Source organism: Monodelphis domestica, chromosome 7, assembly GCF_027887165.1.
Source record: "Monodelphis domestica isolate mMonDom1 chromosome 7, mMonDom1.pri, whole genome shotgun sequence".
NCBI lineage: Eukaryota > Metazoa > Chordata > Mammalia > Didelphimorphia > Didelphidae > Monodelphis > Monodelphis domestica.
The window spans coordinates 48,420,833-48,438,316 of NC_077233.1; positions in this window are offsets into that span (position 1 = coordinate 48,420,833).

Consider the following 17,484-nt stretch of genomic DNA (forward strand, 5'->3'; position numbering starts at 1 on the left):
GATATAATCTACCCAGAGAAAGTGAGAACTAAAGAGTGGTGAAAACTAAGAATGGGCAATCCTAGGAAAAGTGTCTACTGTGATTGGTAGATGTGAAAATTTAGGGGAGGTGACACAAGAGAAAATTTTCTTTAAAAGGAAGGAGCTTGAAGCCTCTGGAGGTAGTTCAGCTTTGGAAGCTGAATAGGAGCTGATCTCTTTGAACACTAGAGCTTGGGCCCTTTCCTACTATTTCCTCTGCCTCTCTCTCTCTCTCTCTCTCTCTCTCTCTCTCTCTCTCTCTCTCTCTCTCTCTCTCTCTCTCTCCTTTCTTTAATTCCTTCATTTGTATTAATTAAAATCTCCATAAAACCCAGCTGATGGATATTTTCAATATTTTGGGAATTTTCCCATGGTTACCACTTATTTTTTATTTAAATCAAGACACTAAAAATTATCTTTACAGTTTTGGCAATTCAAAGTCTTGAACCCATATTTTCGTGGTCACATTCATATGAAAATAATTGCTTCAGTTTTCATTGGTTTTGGATTTTGCTGATTGTTTTTGGACAGATTATTGCTGAAAACTGAGTTATCACAGCATATATAAATGACATAATATATATATATATATATATGTATATATTACATTAGCAATCTAGTTTTGATAAATCCCAAAATTCCAGCTTTTGGGCTAAGAACTCATAATCTGACAAAAATTGTCTAGGAAAACTGGAAAACAGTATGGCAGGAACTAGTTATATACTAATATCTCATACCTTATACACAGACAAGGTCAAAATGAGTATATGATTTAGATATAATGTGTGATAGTATAAGCAATTAGGGGAACATAGAATAGTCTTATCTGTCATATCTATGGAGAAGAGGAAATTTTATGACTAAATAAGAGACATAAAACACTGAGATATAAAATGAATGTTTAACAATATCAAATTTAAAAAGATTTTGTACAAACAAAAACAATGTAAACAAAATTAGAAGAGAAGAACAAACTGGGTTGGAGATGGAAGCAAATTTTTCTGATAAAGGTTTCACTTCTCATATATATATATACAGAATGGCACATTTATAAGAATACAAGTAATTCCCCAATTGACAAATGGTCAAAGGTTAAGAACAAGCAGTTTTCAAATTAAGAATTAAAAGCTATAAATAATCATAGTAAAATGTTTTAAATCAGTCTTGATTGGAGAAATACAAATTAAAATAAGTATGAGGTACCTATAAGATTGGCCAACATGACAGTAAAAAATGATAAATATTGAAAGGAGTGTGACAAAATTAAGATACAAATGCTTTGTTGATGGAGTTATGAACTGATCCGACCATTTTGTGGGGTAATTTGAACTATGGCCTGAAGGACTATAGAACTGTGCATACTTTTTGGTCAAGTAATACCACTACTAGGTCTGTATAGCAAAGAGATAAAAAATGATGGGGGAGGACCTACTTGTACAAAAATATTTATATCACCACTTTTTGTGGTGGCAAATAGTTGGAAATTGAGGGGATGACCATCAATTGAAGTGATAAAGGTGATGCAATACTATTGTGCTGTGAGAAATGATGAATAGGATGTTTTCAGAAAAAGATGGAAATATCTATAAGAACTGACATAGAGTGAAATAAATAGAACTAAAAGAAAATTGTACATAATAACAACAATATTGTATGATGTTCAACTGTGAGACTTAAAAACTCTCAGCAGTACTATGATCCGGGACAATTCTGAAGGATTGCTGACAAAGAATGCTATCCATATCCATAGAAAAAAATTGTTGATAATGAAATGCAGATGAAAGTATACTATTTTTTAGTTTATTTGTGTTTGTATTTGGGGTTTTAGTTTTATATGAATAATCTTTTATAATAATTGCCAACATGGAACTAAGTTTTGCATGACAATATATGTATAATCCAGATCAATATGTATACTGGTCCTTAAGGAGGGAGAGATGAGAAGGAAGAAGCAATTTGGATCATATGATTTTGGAAAATATATGTTGAAAATTGTTGTGGGTAATTGGGAAAATTATAGATAGATGATAGATAGATAGATAGACAGACAGATAGATAGATAGATAGATAGATAGATAGATAGATAGATAGATAGATAGATAGAGATAGAGATATACTAAAGGTAGCACTGGGCTTCCCATCTCAAATGACCTTCCCATTATTCCATTTGCTTGAATACTTTCCCCTTTCCCCCTATATTAAATATTCATTCTTATGTGAAAGCTTTACTGCTGATCCCATATTGCCTTCTCCTGTACTATACCATCTGTACTATGCATAAATAACTTTGATTAATTAATTGTATTCACAATTTCTATGTCATTTCTCCCAAAGTATGCAGTAAAGTATGCCCTGGGCAGCATCCATATCTTCTTTGTGTGCAAGATACTGTTCAGTTTATTAGATGTTCACTAATAGTGATTGGGGAGATATTTAATACTTCAGTATGAACATGAGTAGAAATATTTGGGGGAGTAAAAAGAATAAAATATTTACCTCATGTAGACATCAAAATTAAATAATATGACTAATTTTATGAGTGTAAACTAGCATTTCCCTTTTCAAGTTGAATAAGCAACATCTTGCTTACGTCTAGCATCAACCACCAAACACTATGACAATTCTGTCTAGACAAGTTGAAAATCAAATGACTTTAGGAAGTTAAATTAGAGGAATTTGTAAAAGAACCAAAACAATTAAAACAAATATATATATATATATATATATATATATATATATATATATATATATGGTGAATCTCTAGATAAAGGCTGTGTTTTTGCAAGAGATCTGTAAAGTTTTGTTAGTGGTAGTGGTGGTGTTTTAATAACAGTATCTTGATATAATTGGTTTCCTTTTTAGTCCTGAATGTTTTATTTTATGGGAAAGCTTCACCAGCTGATCAAAAGGGTTCATATAACACACACACACACACACACACACACACACACACACACACACACACACCAAATTAAGGCTCATCTAGATTCAGGAATAGATAAAACCAAGGAGTGAGAAATTTTAAATTTGTCGGAAACAAGGAAAGGAAGGAAGGAAAGATGGAAGAAAAGAAGGACGAAAGGAAGAAAGGAAACAGGGAAGGAAAGAAGGAAGGAAGGAAGGAAGGAAGGAAGGAAGGAAGGAAGGAAGGAAGGAAGGAAGGAAGGAAGGAAGGAAGGAAGGAAGGAAGGAAGGAAGGAAGGAAGGAAGGAAGGAAGGAAGGAAGGAGAGAGGGGGGAGGGAGGGAAGAAGGGCCTCTAAAGAGTAAATTCGAGTTGAGTCTTGAAGGAGGCAGGAAGAAATAAAGAAGTAAAGAGCACAATCATTCTAGGAATGCAGAGTCAGTGAAGAGTCACAGAGACAGGAGACAGAGTGGAGGAGCAAGTAGATTGGGCAGTGTATCATTATTCCCATTTGGAAAAAGCAGACATTGAGCATTAGGATGGTTATGTTCTTTGTCACAACTGTAGAACAGTTAACATCATAATCCTCACTATATGAATCTGGTTCTAGTGTTCATCTGACTCTTCTAAAACATCTTGCACCTTAAATTCAAATGTGCAATTTACAGAGTTAAACCTTAAAAAAAAGAAAGAAAAGGAAAAAATAAAGAAATGAAAAAATATCTTGCAAAGAAATTATGATTGATTAGCTTCCAGTGTCACTAAAATGAGCATTAATTAATTTACATATTTTTTGAAAAGTACACTAATGTCACCTGTTAAATTCTGGATGATTGTAGATTACCAATACTTTCCTCAATGCTAACTCTGTTTCCAAATCTTAGCTATGAGAATAAGAGGTGCTATAAATATGCCCAGTCTCCTCATAATGTTGCCAGTGGGAATATGTACACCATCCAAAGGGAGACATTCCTTCCTGGTAATTCATTAAGTTGATCTGAAAACTCCTTTTAATCCACTAAATTAACATGAATAATTTTCAAGTGATTTATATGTTGATAAAGACTGGAATGCTATAACCTTAAAGAAAAATTGAGTGAAAGGACAATCAAGAAGGGCATGATGAGACTGAGCAGGCTATAATGTAGAATTACATGGAGACAACAACACAAAGACCATCTGCCATTAGTGGCATGTGAAAGGAGAACAATACTGAGTATTACTCATAAAAATATGAAAGAATAAATAGTTTCTTTGTGGCTTACACATATTCAATTGTGATTCATGGTGAGATAGAGTGCTAGACTTGGAATCATACAGCTCTTTGTTTAAATCTTTACCTCAGACATTTGAGAGCTTTGTGACCATGGCTAATTTGTTTATTTTCTCACAGTTTCTTCATATGTAAAATGGAGATGGTAATAACACCTAACTCTTTTAGTGCTGTTAGGGAAAGTAAAAAAAAATATACAGAAACCTCTTTGCACACATTTAAGCACTATTTAAAAGCTCATTTGTAGATAAGATGGATAGATCAATAGCTAGATTGATTGATAGATAAATAGATAGGATGATAGATCAATTGATAGATCAATGGATAGATGGATAAATATTTGGATAAATAGATAGATAGATCAACAGACAGATAAATAGATATATAGATAAATGGATTGATAGATGTGTAGATCAATGGATAGTTAGATAGGTAGGTAGAAATTTTTATTAGAATCTCAATCATTTAAAATTTAAGATTAAGAGAGAATTTTTAACTGAAGGTTTTCTTTGTATTGTATGTGACAAAAATGGATAGGCATATAGAAAAATGCAAATAATATTAAAAGAGAAATGTTTTCCAATTTAAGAGAATGGGATTTTAGGACATTTTTAAAAATTTACATACATGTAATTGATTTGGGGATTATAAAGCATTCATATGTATTTACAAAAGATGTTTTCTTTATACTAGTAAAGCCATGAATGAGAAATGAGGCAAAACAGGAATATCTTAAATTATGAAGACACATATAACAGAAAGATAAGAATAAGAAAGATGAAGAGTATCACTGAAAAATACAGTAATAGAAGAATATTTAATTAGGTAAAACAAGCATTGCTTATTAAGAACACAGACTTATAAATAGAAATTTCTGGCTCAGAGTGGAAGAAAAGCATGGCAGAAAATTCCTGGAAATTTTTTTTTGCTATCTTCAATGTTGAAAATCGCAAATTAGTAGCCCTTTGATGGAGACTTCTTTGTAATAAAGAGATTTTCTATTTCCTGCCTTTAATCCCATGAAGGTTTATTGTTTATAAGGGCTTTTCATCCTCCCCCCCTCAAGTACCTTCTTCTGCCTCCCCTAGATTAGTCAGTATTCATCAGCACATTCTGACCATTCAGTTCAGAATCAGAATTTTCTCAAAAAGATATCATTCTAATAATCTTTAATAAACCTCATAAAATACAATACTTTTATTACTAAAAACTAATTTAATTTTTACACAACCATCATATTAAGTACAAATATTATCTATTTTAATCCTCATAAGAACTCTGAGAAATAGGTGCTCTTATCTCCATTTTGCTGTTGACAAAACTGAGGCAAAAACAAATCTTTCCTAGGATCCCTTAGCCAGTGTGACTCAGATCACATTCAAACTCAGGTCTGACTCCATGTCCAAAGCTTTATCGCCTTTAAAATTCACATATTTTTAAAGAAGCTAGTAAAGTGATAAAATTATACCAGTTAAGACTACTGTTGTCAATATGTCTTATGCTATCCCAATCTAAAAATGAAATTTTTGTAGTCCAATTTCTCTATCATTCTGTATCCCCTCAAAATAAATATTTTGGAATGGATATGAGATAAATTTATTAATTTTATGATCATTCTGTGTTCCCCTCAAGAAAAAGGATTGATAAAATGAATGGACATGGGATAAATTTATTAATTTTATGATCATTCTGTGTTCCCCTCAAGAAAAAGGATTGATAAAATGAATGGACATGAGATAAACTTATTAATTTTATGGTGTTCAACTACCCTGGAGATCGACAAAAGTTACTGCTCGAAAATTCCTTTAGCTTTCCTAGAAATACCGTCATCTATCAGGAAAAATAGAAACAATTCCGGGCGGGAAAACCAGTTTCAATGTTGATGAACATAGAAGAGGGCATAAAGGGATGTTTTCAGGGGAGTGTGAGGGAGTCTCATGCACAATCTTGTGATGGCTTAATGAAATTGTTCTATGTCCCTCCTTCACAACCTGCTGAAAATTTGCCCCTGAGACTCTGGTGATTAAAATGAGTGATGATCAGGGATTCTAGCTTCCCTTCTGTTTGGTTTGTCTCCTGTGCCAGAGAATACCTGCCAAGTTCAGCTCTGGTTTCCTATGGGGTATTATCAAACAGAGAAAATGGACTAGATTGCAAGGACAGAAACACAGTGCCTTTTCATCATGAAGATCTTTCATGCAGCCTCTTTTTTTTTTAATAAAAAAGAAAACTATTGATTCATGGCAAGGAAGGGGGTGGAGAGATAATGCTTGACAGACTGGGATAAATGAGCTCTGAAGACCCACTGTCAACTAAACAAATCTATTTAGTGTTAATGGTCAAACTGGGTTGGACACAATCCATCAAAAGGAAAGGGTGGGGAGTGGGAAGGAATCATTGAAGCAGTAAACAGGCTAGCAAATTAGATGAAGTTTTGGCTGGAGATTTAACTTGACAATAACAGAGCATCCCCCAAAAAGCATTTATAAAGCCAACTCAAGCTTTTACAGTAAATAGGCTGCCTTGGTTCCTGACATCGATTTCCTCAGGTAATGTGGTGTCCATTTAAGTTTCCCATCACAGAGTTAAACCAAATCAGTTACTAAAGGCTAATTCAATTAATTTTTAATGTAATATTTATTGCCACAAAATATAGGATAGAATTATATTCATTTTGGCATTACCTCTATGGGAAAACATTTCTAGTTCTTATTTTATGTACAGAAAATTATCAGTAGGATTATTTGTCAGTTTTACAAATGAGTGATTAAAGAAACCAAAGTTCTTTTTATTATCTGGTCCAAAACTGCATCATGAGTTAAGAAGAGTACCAGAAGATCTCCTCTAGAATCCTATCTTGCCAGCTTTATTGTTCACCACACCTGTGCCTGTGAGTTCAATGATAAAAGCAACAACAAATGTGGAAATTTGTTCTATCAGTGTGGACACAAGTGTTAAGCAATTTCTCTAGAATGGATCATCTAAGAAAATCTAATAAGAGTACCAAAAGTTTGTCACTTGTTCAGTTCTCCAGTTTGTATAATATACAAAAATTGATTTAAAATTTTTCAGCATTTATGTCTCCTATTTATCCATTAGGATAGAGTGTCCCATGTACAACCCAGTGGAGTTGCTTGTTGGCTATGGAAGGGGGTGGGAGGAGGAGAGGGAAAGAACATGAATCATGTAACCATGGAATAATATCCTAAATTAATTAATTAAATAACAATTTTCAAATCACTAAAAAAAAAAGGATAGACTGTCCTCTTATAGAATCATAAACAATTAGATCTGTAAGGAACCTTAGAATTTCCTTAGCCCATTCCAAATTTAATAGAATAAGAAGATAGGGTCAAAAGAAGTGAAATAAGTGATTTATCCTGGGTCATACTGTTAACTCTTACTACATTATATCACTTCTAAGAGAACAAGCCTTACTGAACACACATTTTTTTTGGCATCTGTTTTCTAATGACTTCAGTCCTCTTATTGTTCCATAGAAAGCTTTACAGTTCTAATTATGGATAAATATTATATCTGATAGGAAAATCTCCTTCGGTGACTTAAAAGTATTGGTACTTCCTGTTGAACCAGGAATTCACTGTGAGAGTGAAAATGCCTTAGGGAAAGGGGCTTGATTTTCAGGTGAGAATATTCAAGTAGAATTGATGGAAGAGCCTTTCAAGTTATATTAATGTTTTGGATATAGCTTTAGGCAACTAGTGACACTAATTTTTACTCCCTCCTCCTGCCAATAAAGGCATGGTTAAAATAAAATCCAAGAGAAGGATTGATGTAAGATGTCAACCCTTACAGTAAATATATCTAATAGTAGGAAATCCCATTAGGTTGACTTTTCAGTTAGAAAACCATAGATAAATAAAACTAAGATTTTGAATTGAAATTTTTTATTTAATTAATTAATTTAGAATATTTTCCCATGGTTACATGATTCATGTTCTTTCCTTCTCCTCCTCCCCCACCCCAATTGATGTACAATTTTGATAAAATGTATTTTTATTTTTTCTTAAACATTTTCTAATTTACATTTTAATCTGACCCTGGGATTTGTGGACTGTAAGCTATGAGTTTGACATCTCTAACTATGTCTCAGTACCTTGAGTAAAATTATCATAGAAAGAAATTTTTCTTCTAATACTGAAATTCTTCAACATTTCAATATCAGGAAAATTCTTTCCTTCCACACAAATCTATAATTTAGCATATGGCCTTTAAGAGTTGTTGTAGCTGAAGAAGGGGAAAAAACCAATATGATGCTATGGACCATTTGGCAATGAGTTTGAATTTCACAAGATTGTTTCTCACCTATGTGATAGATACATGAGAAAGAGAGTTTTTGCAGCACTTGTGGACAAAGATGCAGGGCTAGAGATCTAGCTCTAGATGTCTGTCAAGAGAAGATTCCAATGGAGTGTCCCCAGGAGGGGCAGTTGGGGGTTTGCTGGCCACACACTGAGAGGAGAAGCTGGGCTTTTGGACTTTGTCTCTGACTGGGAGATACACACACTCTCTCTCCCTGGAGGTTTTGAAGCTGGCTGAAAGATTTTTGTGAGGCTGATTTGGTTTTTGGGAGACCAGCCAGACTGAATTTGTGAAGAAGAAAGAAGATTTTGAAAGGGCTGCTGTGCTCCATCTTCCTAAATGTCTAAGAGTCACACTTGTGACTCCCCAAATCCTCAATTTTATCTCATTTAGATTAGGGAAACTCCTCTCCCTCTTACCTAAGTTTCCCATCCTGTTATTCCAATTAACCCCATTGACTGAGAAAGCAACTAGAGTATCTTTATAGTTCACTCAGGAGGGAGGGAAGAAGCAAAGGCTTCAAGAGTTTGAGAGGTGAGGGAGGCAAAAGGGAGAGAGGATGGTTAAGGGAGGGAGTGAGGGAGGAAAGGGGTTAGGAAATAGATTGATTCATCAGCAATCAGTAGGGATCAATAGGCAGAAAACCCAGAGCAAATCCCAGAACAGTCCCTTATAAGTAGTCCCCTGAACACCAGTGTCCCTGTGTGGTGTCATCTCTGTCCCCCAGCATTTCTTGTTTCTACCTCCATTAAATAAGCAGCCTCAAGTCCTTGTAGCAGCTCTCTCTAGTCACAGCCAACCAGAGGACAACACTCATTGCTGAAGAAACAAGTTCCCCTCAGTTTACATTCTCCATTTCAATCAGTAGTAGTTTCCCTTGGTTTACATATTTTATTTCAGCTATTATATTGTCTCAATTAGAACTATCCTTAAGACATTCCCAGCTTGACAGTGCCTGTCCAATCTTGGTTCCCAGGATACAAATAATTTCCATATTGCAAAGAAGTATTTGAGAAAAAGAGCCCTGGGAATGAATCCTGAATTGTTCACCTCAATTATCAATCTATAAGGAATTGTCTACTATTGCCAATGACTATGCTAAATGATAGGGACAGAAATCCTGACCTCAAGGAGCTTACAATATAATGAAGGATGAAGTTGCCAACAATACAAAGCAAGCTCTACACAGGATGAATAGGAAATAATTGACAGAAAATACTCTAGAATTAATTGATTTGGGGATAAGCATCCTATGGAATGTGGTGAGTGGGGGAAGAAAAGCATTCCAGGCATAAGGCAATCAAAAAAATGTTGATAGTATAAAGATGGAATATCTTGTTCCTGTGTGGAACAACCACTAAGGTAGTGAGTGTCACTAGATTTAAAGGTAAGATAGAGAAATAAAAATATAGGAAACATGGAAAGACTTACATGAAGTGGTGCAAAGTGTAGTGAGCAGAACCAGGAAAACATTGTACACAGTAATAGGAAAAATATCAGGATGATCAACTGTGAATGACTTTACTATTATCAGTAAAGCAAGGATTCAGGATAATTCAGAGAGACTCATGACAGAAAAGATGATCCACTGTTAGAGATTTCCTCTGTGAATTTTTTTCTGGTGGAAGTGAAATATGTCTTCTTTCACAACATGATGAACAGGGAAATCTGTATTTCCTGATAGCAAATGTACAGCCTGTATTCTATTGCTTGCCATCTTGGGGAGGGAAATAACATGGATCACAAAATGCCAAAAAATGATTATTGAAAGTTTTATCTACAGGAAATCTAAAAATCTAGAAATTCAATTAAAATTAATAAGATAAACAATTAAATAAGATTTAAATAAATCCTATGAATAAAATTTAAAAAGAAAAATAATACTAAAATTAAAATTAATAATAAGAAAAGTAAGATGTAAAAGATTGGAAAGGTAGGAGGGGAAAACGTTATGAAGGGCTTTAAAAACCAAACACAGAATTTTGTATTTGACTCTGGAGGCAATAGGATGCCACTCAGTAGAGGATGATATGTTTAAATGTAGATCATTGAATGGAAAAAGCAAAACAACCTCTTGATTAGAGCAACACCTGACGTAAATTTGAATTCCAAAGAGAAAAATTACTTTTTCTTTTATAGGTGTATATGCATGTTTATTCACTAGTTTTGTTGTTGCTTTCAGTAAATTTTCAGATGTCTGATTTTTCATGATGCCATTGGTGGGGGGTAGGTTATTGCAAAGACACTGGAGTAGTTTTTCATTACTTCCCTGGCTCATTTTATAGATGAGGAAACTGAGGCAAAGAGCACTAAGTGGTGTGTTCAGAGTCATGCAGTTATAAGTGTTGCATCTTCCTAACTTCAGGTCCAACTCTCTATCTAGTGTACCATCTACCTGCCCCATATTCACTAGCACTATTACAAAATTTGTCTAACTTTGTCTGACTGCCTTGGAGGATATGTGTATGGATAAGCTGATTTGTAAGAACAGATTTATCTTGTGAATTCCAAGAATGCAATAGAGCTTCCACCATAAGCAAGGGGGACACTTTCCACAGGGGTAGAGAAAGAAGACCAAACAACAACAACAAAAACAACCTGACATCATAAGCTAGACTCAATGGTATGGAGATATTAATTTAAGTGATTTCTTTAAAAGATACAATTTCTGAGGCATCTAAAAAGACCCTTCTTGTAAAGAGACCAGAGTGCAGTAAATATTTTTGAAAGGAGGGTTTATTAAAAAGCCAGAGTTAAAAATGCTGTAAGGCTTTGAGGTATGACTCAAATCAAGGACTTCTCCCTAGAAAGCTGGTTCCCTGAAGACCAAGACTGATAACAAGCACTGTCTGCTGGAAACATGCTGAACTGAAGGGAGTTTGGCTTCTCTATTCTAATGAGGAATATGCGTCATGATAAAAACTAAATATAGTCGTAGCATGAAAGGATGTGTGTTAGTCTCCCATGCTTCTGGGTACCATCCAAGACAATCCTATAATTTACTGAAAATGTATAGATCACTAGGGGACAATGATATGTCATGGAGCTCTTAAAATTTTATGGACTAGGGGATGATTTCTTTTTATTTCCTTAAGTAGTATATAAATCTTTTATTTTGGGAAATTTTTGAGTCTTGTACCTTATAAGGGAAGTTGGTGGCTACCCTTTAGGGAATGCCAAAAATGAAATTACCTCTTTTCAGAGGAGCAGGAGAGATAACTTAGAGAAATAAGAAATCCCAAAAGAATATCTAGATTCTTTTTGACAGGAGGAAGGCAGAATTATTTAAATTAATCACTTTTCTCAGTTCCACTTTAGTATCTTCACATATGGACACAGTCATTAGATATAAAACTGGAATATATGGAAATAACTTTGATGAGTTACTAAAGTGAATGCACAAATAAGTTTCTTAACATTATCATTATTGTAGAAAATTAACATTCTTTAGTTTTTAAAAAAGGGTTAGAATATACCAAGCACATAATAAAATCTACTAACCTGTCAATATAATGTATATGTCATTTATAAGAGAGGTTATAAAGTATTCCTAAATTAATGTGTGTGAACTTACATACCTATGTGTTATGTATGTGCATCCATGTGTCTGTGTATGTCTATGTATGTCTATTTAAATAAAATATATGTAAACATAATTAATCATTATATAACAATTAATAAAACAGATAATCAATATAATGTGTAATTAATACATAATAATATGATATATTAATGAAGTAATACATTATACATATATAGAGAGAAAGAAACAGAGACAGAAAGAGATATTATAGAGTAGAGATGGAGATGGAGAAAGATGAATATATACCCATGTAGGAGATTGTTACATTTAGTGACTAGAGTGTCAGTCCTGAAGTCTTTGGTTCACCTCTTCCACATTGCCCCATACTGTAAGACCCTGGACGAATGACCTCTCTCTTGTCTAGAAAATTCGTAAAGCCTACAAAATGCAGAGAAAGTGTCAACCTGTATCAAAAGGAGGATTGCTGTTTTATTCCCATTGTTATGTATTCAATCAAGATTTATAAGTACCTATTTATAGGCTAATAGAGTTGATTAAGGTACAGTATTTAAAAGGTTAAATGATTTGCCCAGTGTTTGGGATGAAATTTGTGCATCATTCCCCAATACACATTGATTAGTAATTATAGATTGTCAATTTCCTATAGAAAAATAGTGAAGTTAGGCACCCTCCACTAGGAGATATCAATCTCTCCTTTTGAAGAGTAGAAGAAAAACCCTCCCCAAGCAGCTTAATACATATATATTAACAGGTATATAATATAATAATTAGGGTTTATGGGGTGCTCAGGGAGGGGTAGTACCTCTGGTATGGAGGGCTTGTCGTGCCCTCTTAGGGCAGCTCTCCAGCCTCTGACCCTCACCTGACACCCAGCTCTCACTTGTGGCTCCCAGTAGCTGCTAGCATGTGGCAGCGGCCACACCCCAGGCAATGGCTTTCACAGGCTGGCTAAACCTTGTGAGGGTAGCCATCGGGTTGTCGACCTCTGGTGAACCAGGGCTTTGCTCACCCAGCATGTGAAGATTGTTTCGGCGGAACAGACAGAAGAAACCAACAAGAAGGTTCAACGGCTGAGATGGCGACGCAGCAAAGCACTGTGGAGTGCTCAGGGCATGTTGGAGCACAAAGGACAACACGGCCATCCAATGCAGCTGAGGAAGTCTTCAGGTGTAACGACTCTTCGTGCCATTGGACCCAGGCTTCCAACGCCGAGAGAGTGGGACTGTCTCTGTGCATCGACTCTTCCACTTAAATCTCCTTCACGCACCAGTGTCTTTGTGCACACTCATCTATCTTGGTCTTCAAAGTCACATGAGGGTACATCATAGATGAAAATGCACAAAGACAATTGTCATTCTCAGTTACCGAGAGACTACTACTATACTATACTAATATAATAATTATAATATAATTATATAATAATAAGATATATATGTATATATAATTAGTACACTCTTTTTAAAATGTGACTAAGAAATTGCCCCCCTCTTTTTTCTTCAATTTCCATGAGAATAAGTTTAGGGGTGACCTAATTCCTATGAGAGAAATATCAAAATTTACAAGTTACAATCTTGACTCAGCCTGAATGCTATAGTGCAATGTTTGAATGCTATATCTAGAGACATGTTTCAAAGAGTGTTTTCAATTTGAATTGTTGTGATGTGATCAACCCTTGGACAGGCCTAAAACCTTGACTCAACAAAAAAACCTACAAAACATAAGGAATATTCCCAAATGCCTCAAAACATCAGAAGCGCTGGGAAAGGATTGAGGAGGATAGAAGAAGGAGGGTAGAATAACTGTCTCTCTCTGTCTCTCTCTCTCTCTGTCTCTCTCTCTCTCTCTGTCTCTCTCTCTCTCTGTCTCTCTCTCTCTCTCTGTTTCTCTCTCTCTCTCTGTCTCTCTGTCTGTCTGTCTGTCTGTCTCTCTGTCTCTGTCTGTCTGTCTGTCTGTCTCTCTCTGTCTCTGTCTCTCTCTCTCTTGTCTCTCTCTCTGTCTCTCTCTCTCTCTCTGTCTCTCTGTCTCTCTCTGTCTCTCTGTCTCTCTGTCTGTCTGTCTGTCTGTCTCTGTCTGTCTGTCTGTCTCTCTCTCTCTGTCTCTCTCTGTCTCTGTCTCTCTCTCTCTTGTCTCTCTCTCTCTCTCTCTCCCCCACCTCCACCCCTTGTGAGGACTACTGGTTATGTCCAATTGGTATTTCCTCAACCCAGCCCCGACCTCCACTCCTTCTGAGCATGCTACCTAAGCCCAGTTACTATGCCTCACCCATGCCCCTTTTCCCCCCTTGTGAGTTTGCTACCTAGACCCAGGTAGCACTCCCTGCTCCCCCTTCTGAGGATTCTATCTAAGCCTCAGACAGTGTCCTTCACTCTATACCCCTCACTCCTCTGAATAAGGTCACATTTACTCTGCTTGCATCATGCCTCCTGTCTGCTCATTAGAGTGATTTTGGGGGTATGAGTCCCCCTCCCCGAATTTCATCCCTCACACCCAGGTTTATATGTCCAGTATGTATAGATGTGTTGGAATCAAAGCTTGAATCTAACTTATTCTGAATCAGAGTCTAGTTCGCTATTCATTGTTATGAGAAACAGAGATAGAGACACAGATAGAGACAGAAAAGTAGGTAATGGGGGAGAAAGACAAAAAGAGAGAAAGAAAGAGAAAGCGACAAGTAAGGGCGAAAATTTAAAGTGATAGATTCAAAAGTACTCTCTCCCTGTTCCTCAAATCATTATGTTTATACATATTTTTCTATTCAATTGAAAGAAAAAATTTTTCTTTTAAAAATAGAATATCCCAAGGGGGCAGCTGGGTGGTACAGAGGATTGAGAGCCAGTCCTAGAGATGGGAGGTCCTAGGTTCAAATCTGCCCTCAGACACTTCCCAGCTGTGTGACCCTGGGCAAGTCACTTGACCCCATTGCTTAGCCCTTACCACTCTTCTGCCTTGGAGCCAACACACAGTATTGACTCCAATACGGAAGTTAAGGGTTTAAAAATAAAATAAAATTAAATTAAAAAAAATAGGATATCCCAGCTAATAAGCAATCAGTTAAATATTTATTCATGGTTCACTAGGTTCCAGGCCCTGGGTGAAGTGCTGGATAAAATGAAAGGCACTAACACTGCCTTTAAAGAGCTTATTCAATAATAAGGAAGTCAGCATGCAAAAAACTAGATAAATATACTATGGATGGGAAATGGTCTAAGAGAAATCAGTAGCAGCTGAGATTTCACTAAAGAAGACTGATAAGAAAGTGAAGTTTGAACTTAGTCTACAAGGAAGCCAAGGACCCTAAAAGTAAGGAGTAATAAGGGAGAGAATTATGGAAATGTTTATTGTCAGTGCAAAGACAGAAACTGAAGTTTAATTGTCTTGTGTAAGGGTCAGAGAGTGGTCCAGTGTAGGTCCAAAATGTTCTTTTCTTTGATTTAAGCAGTATGATTTCAACAAATAGAAGGGCACCTTAGGATCTTAGCATCTCCAAAGAAATTATCTTTTTTTTTTTTTGGTTCTTTGCTTAGGATACCCACACTGACAGTGGCAAACATTTTAATTTTATTTTTTTAATTTTTAAAAAATATATTTAACTAATTAGTTTAGTGCATTTTCCAGGATTACAAAAATCATATTCTTTCCCTCCACTTCCCATAACCCCCTCCCATATCTGACACACAATTCCACTGGGTCCTACATGTGTCATTGGTCAAGACCTATTTCCATATTATTGATATTTGTACTAGGGTGATCATTTAGGGTTTATAATCCCAATCATATCAGTTAGTGTAGTCACAATTTATAAGAAGTTAATCACTAAAATACATTAGTATAAAGGAGGATTGATAATTAAAGACCTCTCCTCTGACCCCCAGATGAATGGAAACTGTAGGATTATTTAACTTGAAATCAATATTTTCTTTCCCATCTCTGTGACTGTGCAATCTGTGCCCCCAAATGAGGAATGTACTCCTTCCTTACCTCTGCTTCTGAGGATCCCTGTCTTCTTTCAAGGTTTAGATTAGGCAACACATCCATTGGGAATTAGATCCTGGTCTCCTATTAATTCTCTCTCCTCTAGAATGATTGTTTCAAGTTATCTATTTGTCTGCTGTATTCCTCCAAGCAGACAATACTAAACTTCATTAATGTGGAGATTATAATACTTCCTCTTCGGTTTTCTGTTTTATTTGTTGGGGGAATGAGTTTTGGTCATGAATGCCCAACATCTAGCACACTGATGGGCACCTAAGAGGGTGCCAGTTAAAAAATGCCCAGTGAAATGAATTAGTTAATTGTAATTAACATTATATTGCAAAGGCTAAAATTCTCTGAAGATTGTATATAATTTATAATTAATTATATGTATAATTAAATTATATATTAAATATATAACATATTATATAATATATAAAATATAATAAATATATTAAATAAGTTCAAAGAACAGGACAGAAAAGGAAAAGTCACCAGCTACAGGTGGCCAGCTGTTCCCTTCACAATCTCCCTCCCCACCACTGTGACAGCTTTTCAGCCAGACCTGACCCAGTGAGACACCCCTAACCACTACCTAGCTGCTGGTACTTTTCCTAGTGGCATGCTCTCTTCTCAATTTCTGAGCAAAAAAAGAGAGACTTCCTTTCCTGATCCAAAAGTATACATTGAATGATATCACTTCCTGACTCCCTTTGATTCGACAGAATTGACCTTAGTCTGGGTCAGACGCTGGTCTTCGAGATGCTCAATCACATGGGACAAGAGGCAAGCATGTTCCTAGTCCCAAGGAACCACCAGGCTTTCGATGTCCTGGCAGAGTATGCATCACAAGCCCCAGGTCTTATTTTTAATTCAATCAAAGGATGGGATTGAATTGCAATCTCCAAAAACAGGGGTTAAGACTATTAAATTCCCAAATCATGTAGTCTGAGGAGGAATCAATCTCACTTTGCTCTATTTTAATATAGCCTGAATATAGACAATCTACATTATTTAATATTGCAGATGGCGTGTGTATTTTAACAATGAATTAAAAAGAAAATTAAGTGTACCAATTTTATGTGGCAATTGGAATTAATTAATATTAAGAAGTCCCTTTGTGTCTGCTTTAGGAATTGCCAGAATAATTTCCATACATCCTCTTGCTAAATATCTGAATAGCCCTTGAATGACTATAGTATTAGGTATAGTCATTAAAACAGAATAAATGCAATTTTTGCATTTAAAGATAGATCAAGTCTGTATCCCTAATAGCTCAAAGATAAGGGGAAAGGAGCAACTTATACAAAAATTATTTATAGCCCTTCGTTGAATGGTGGCAAAGAATTGGAAACTTAAGAGATTTCTATCAATTGGTGAATGGCTGAAGAAATTGTGGGACATGATTGTAATGGAATACTACTGAGCCTTAAGTAACAACAAACAGG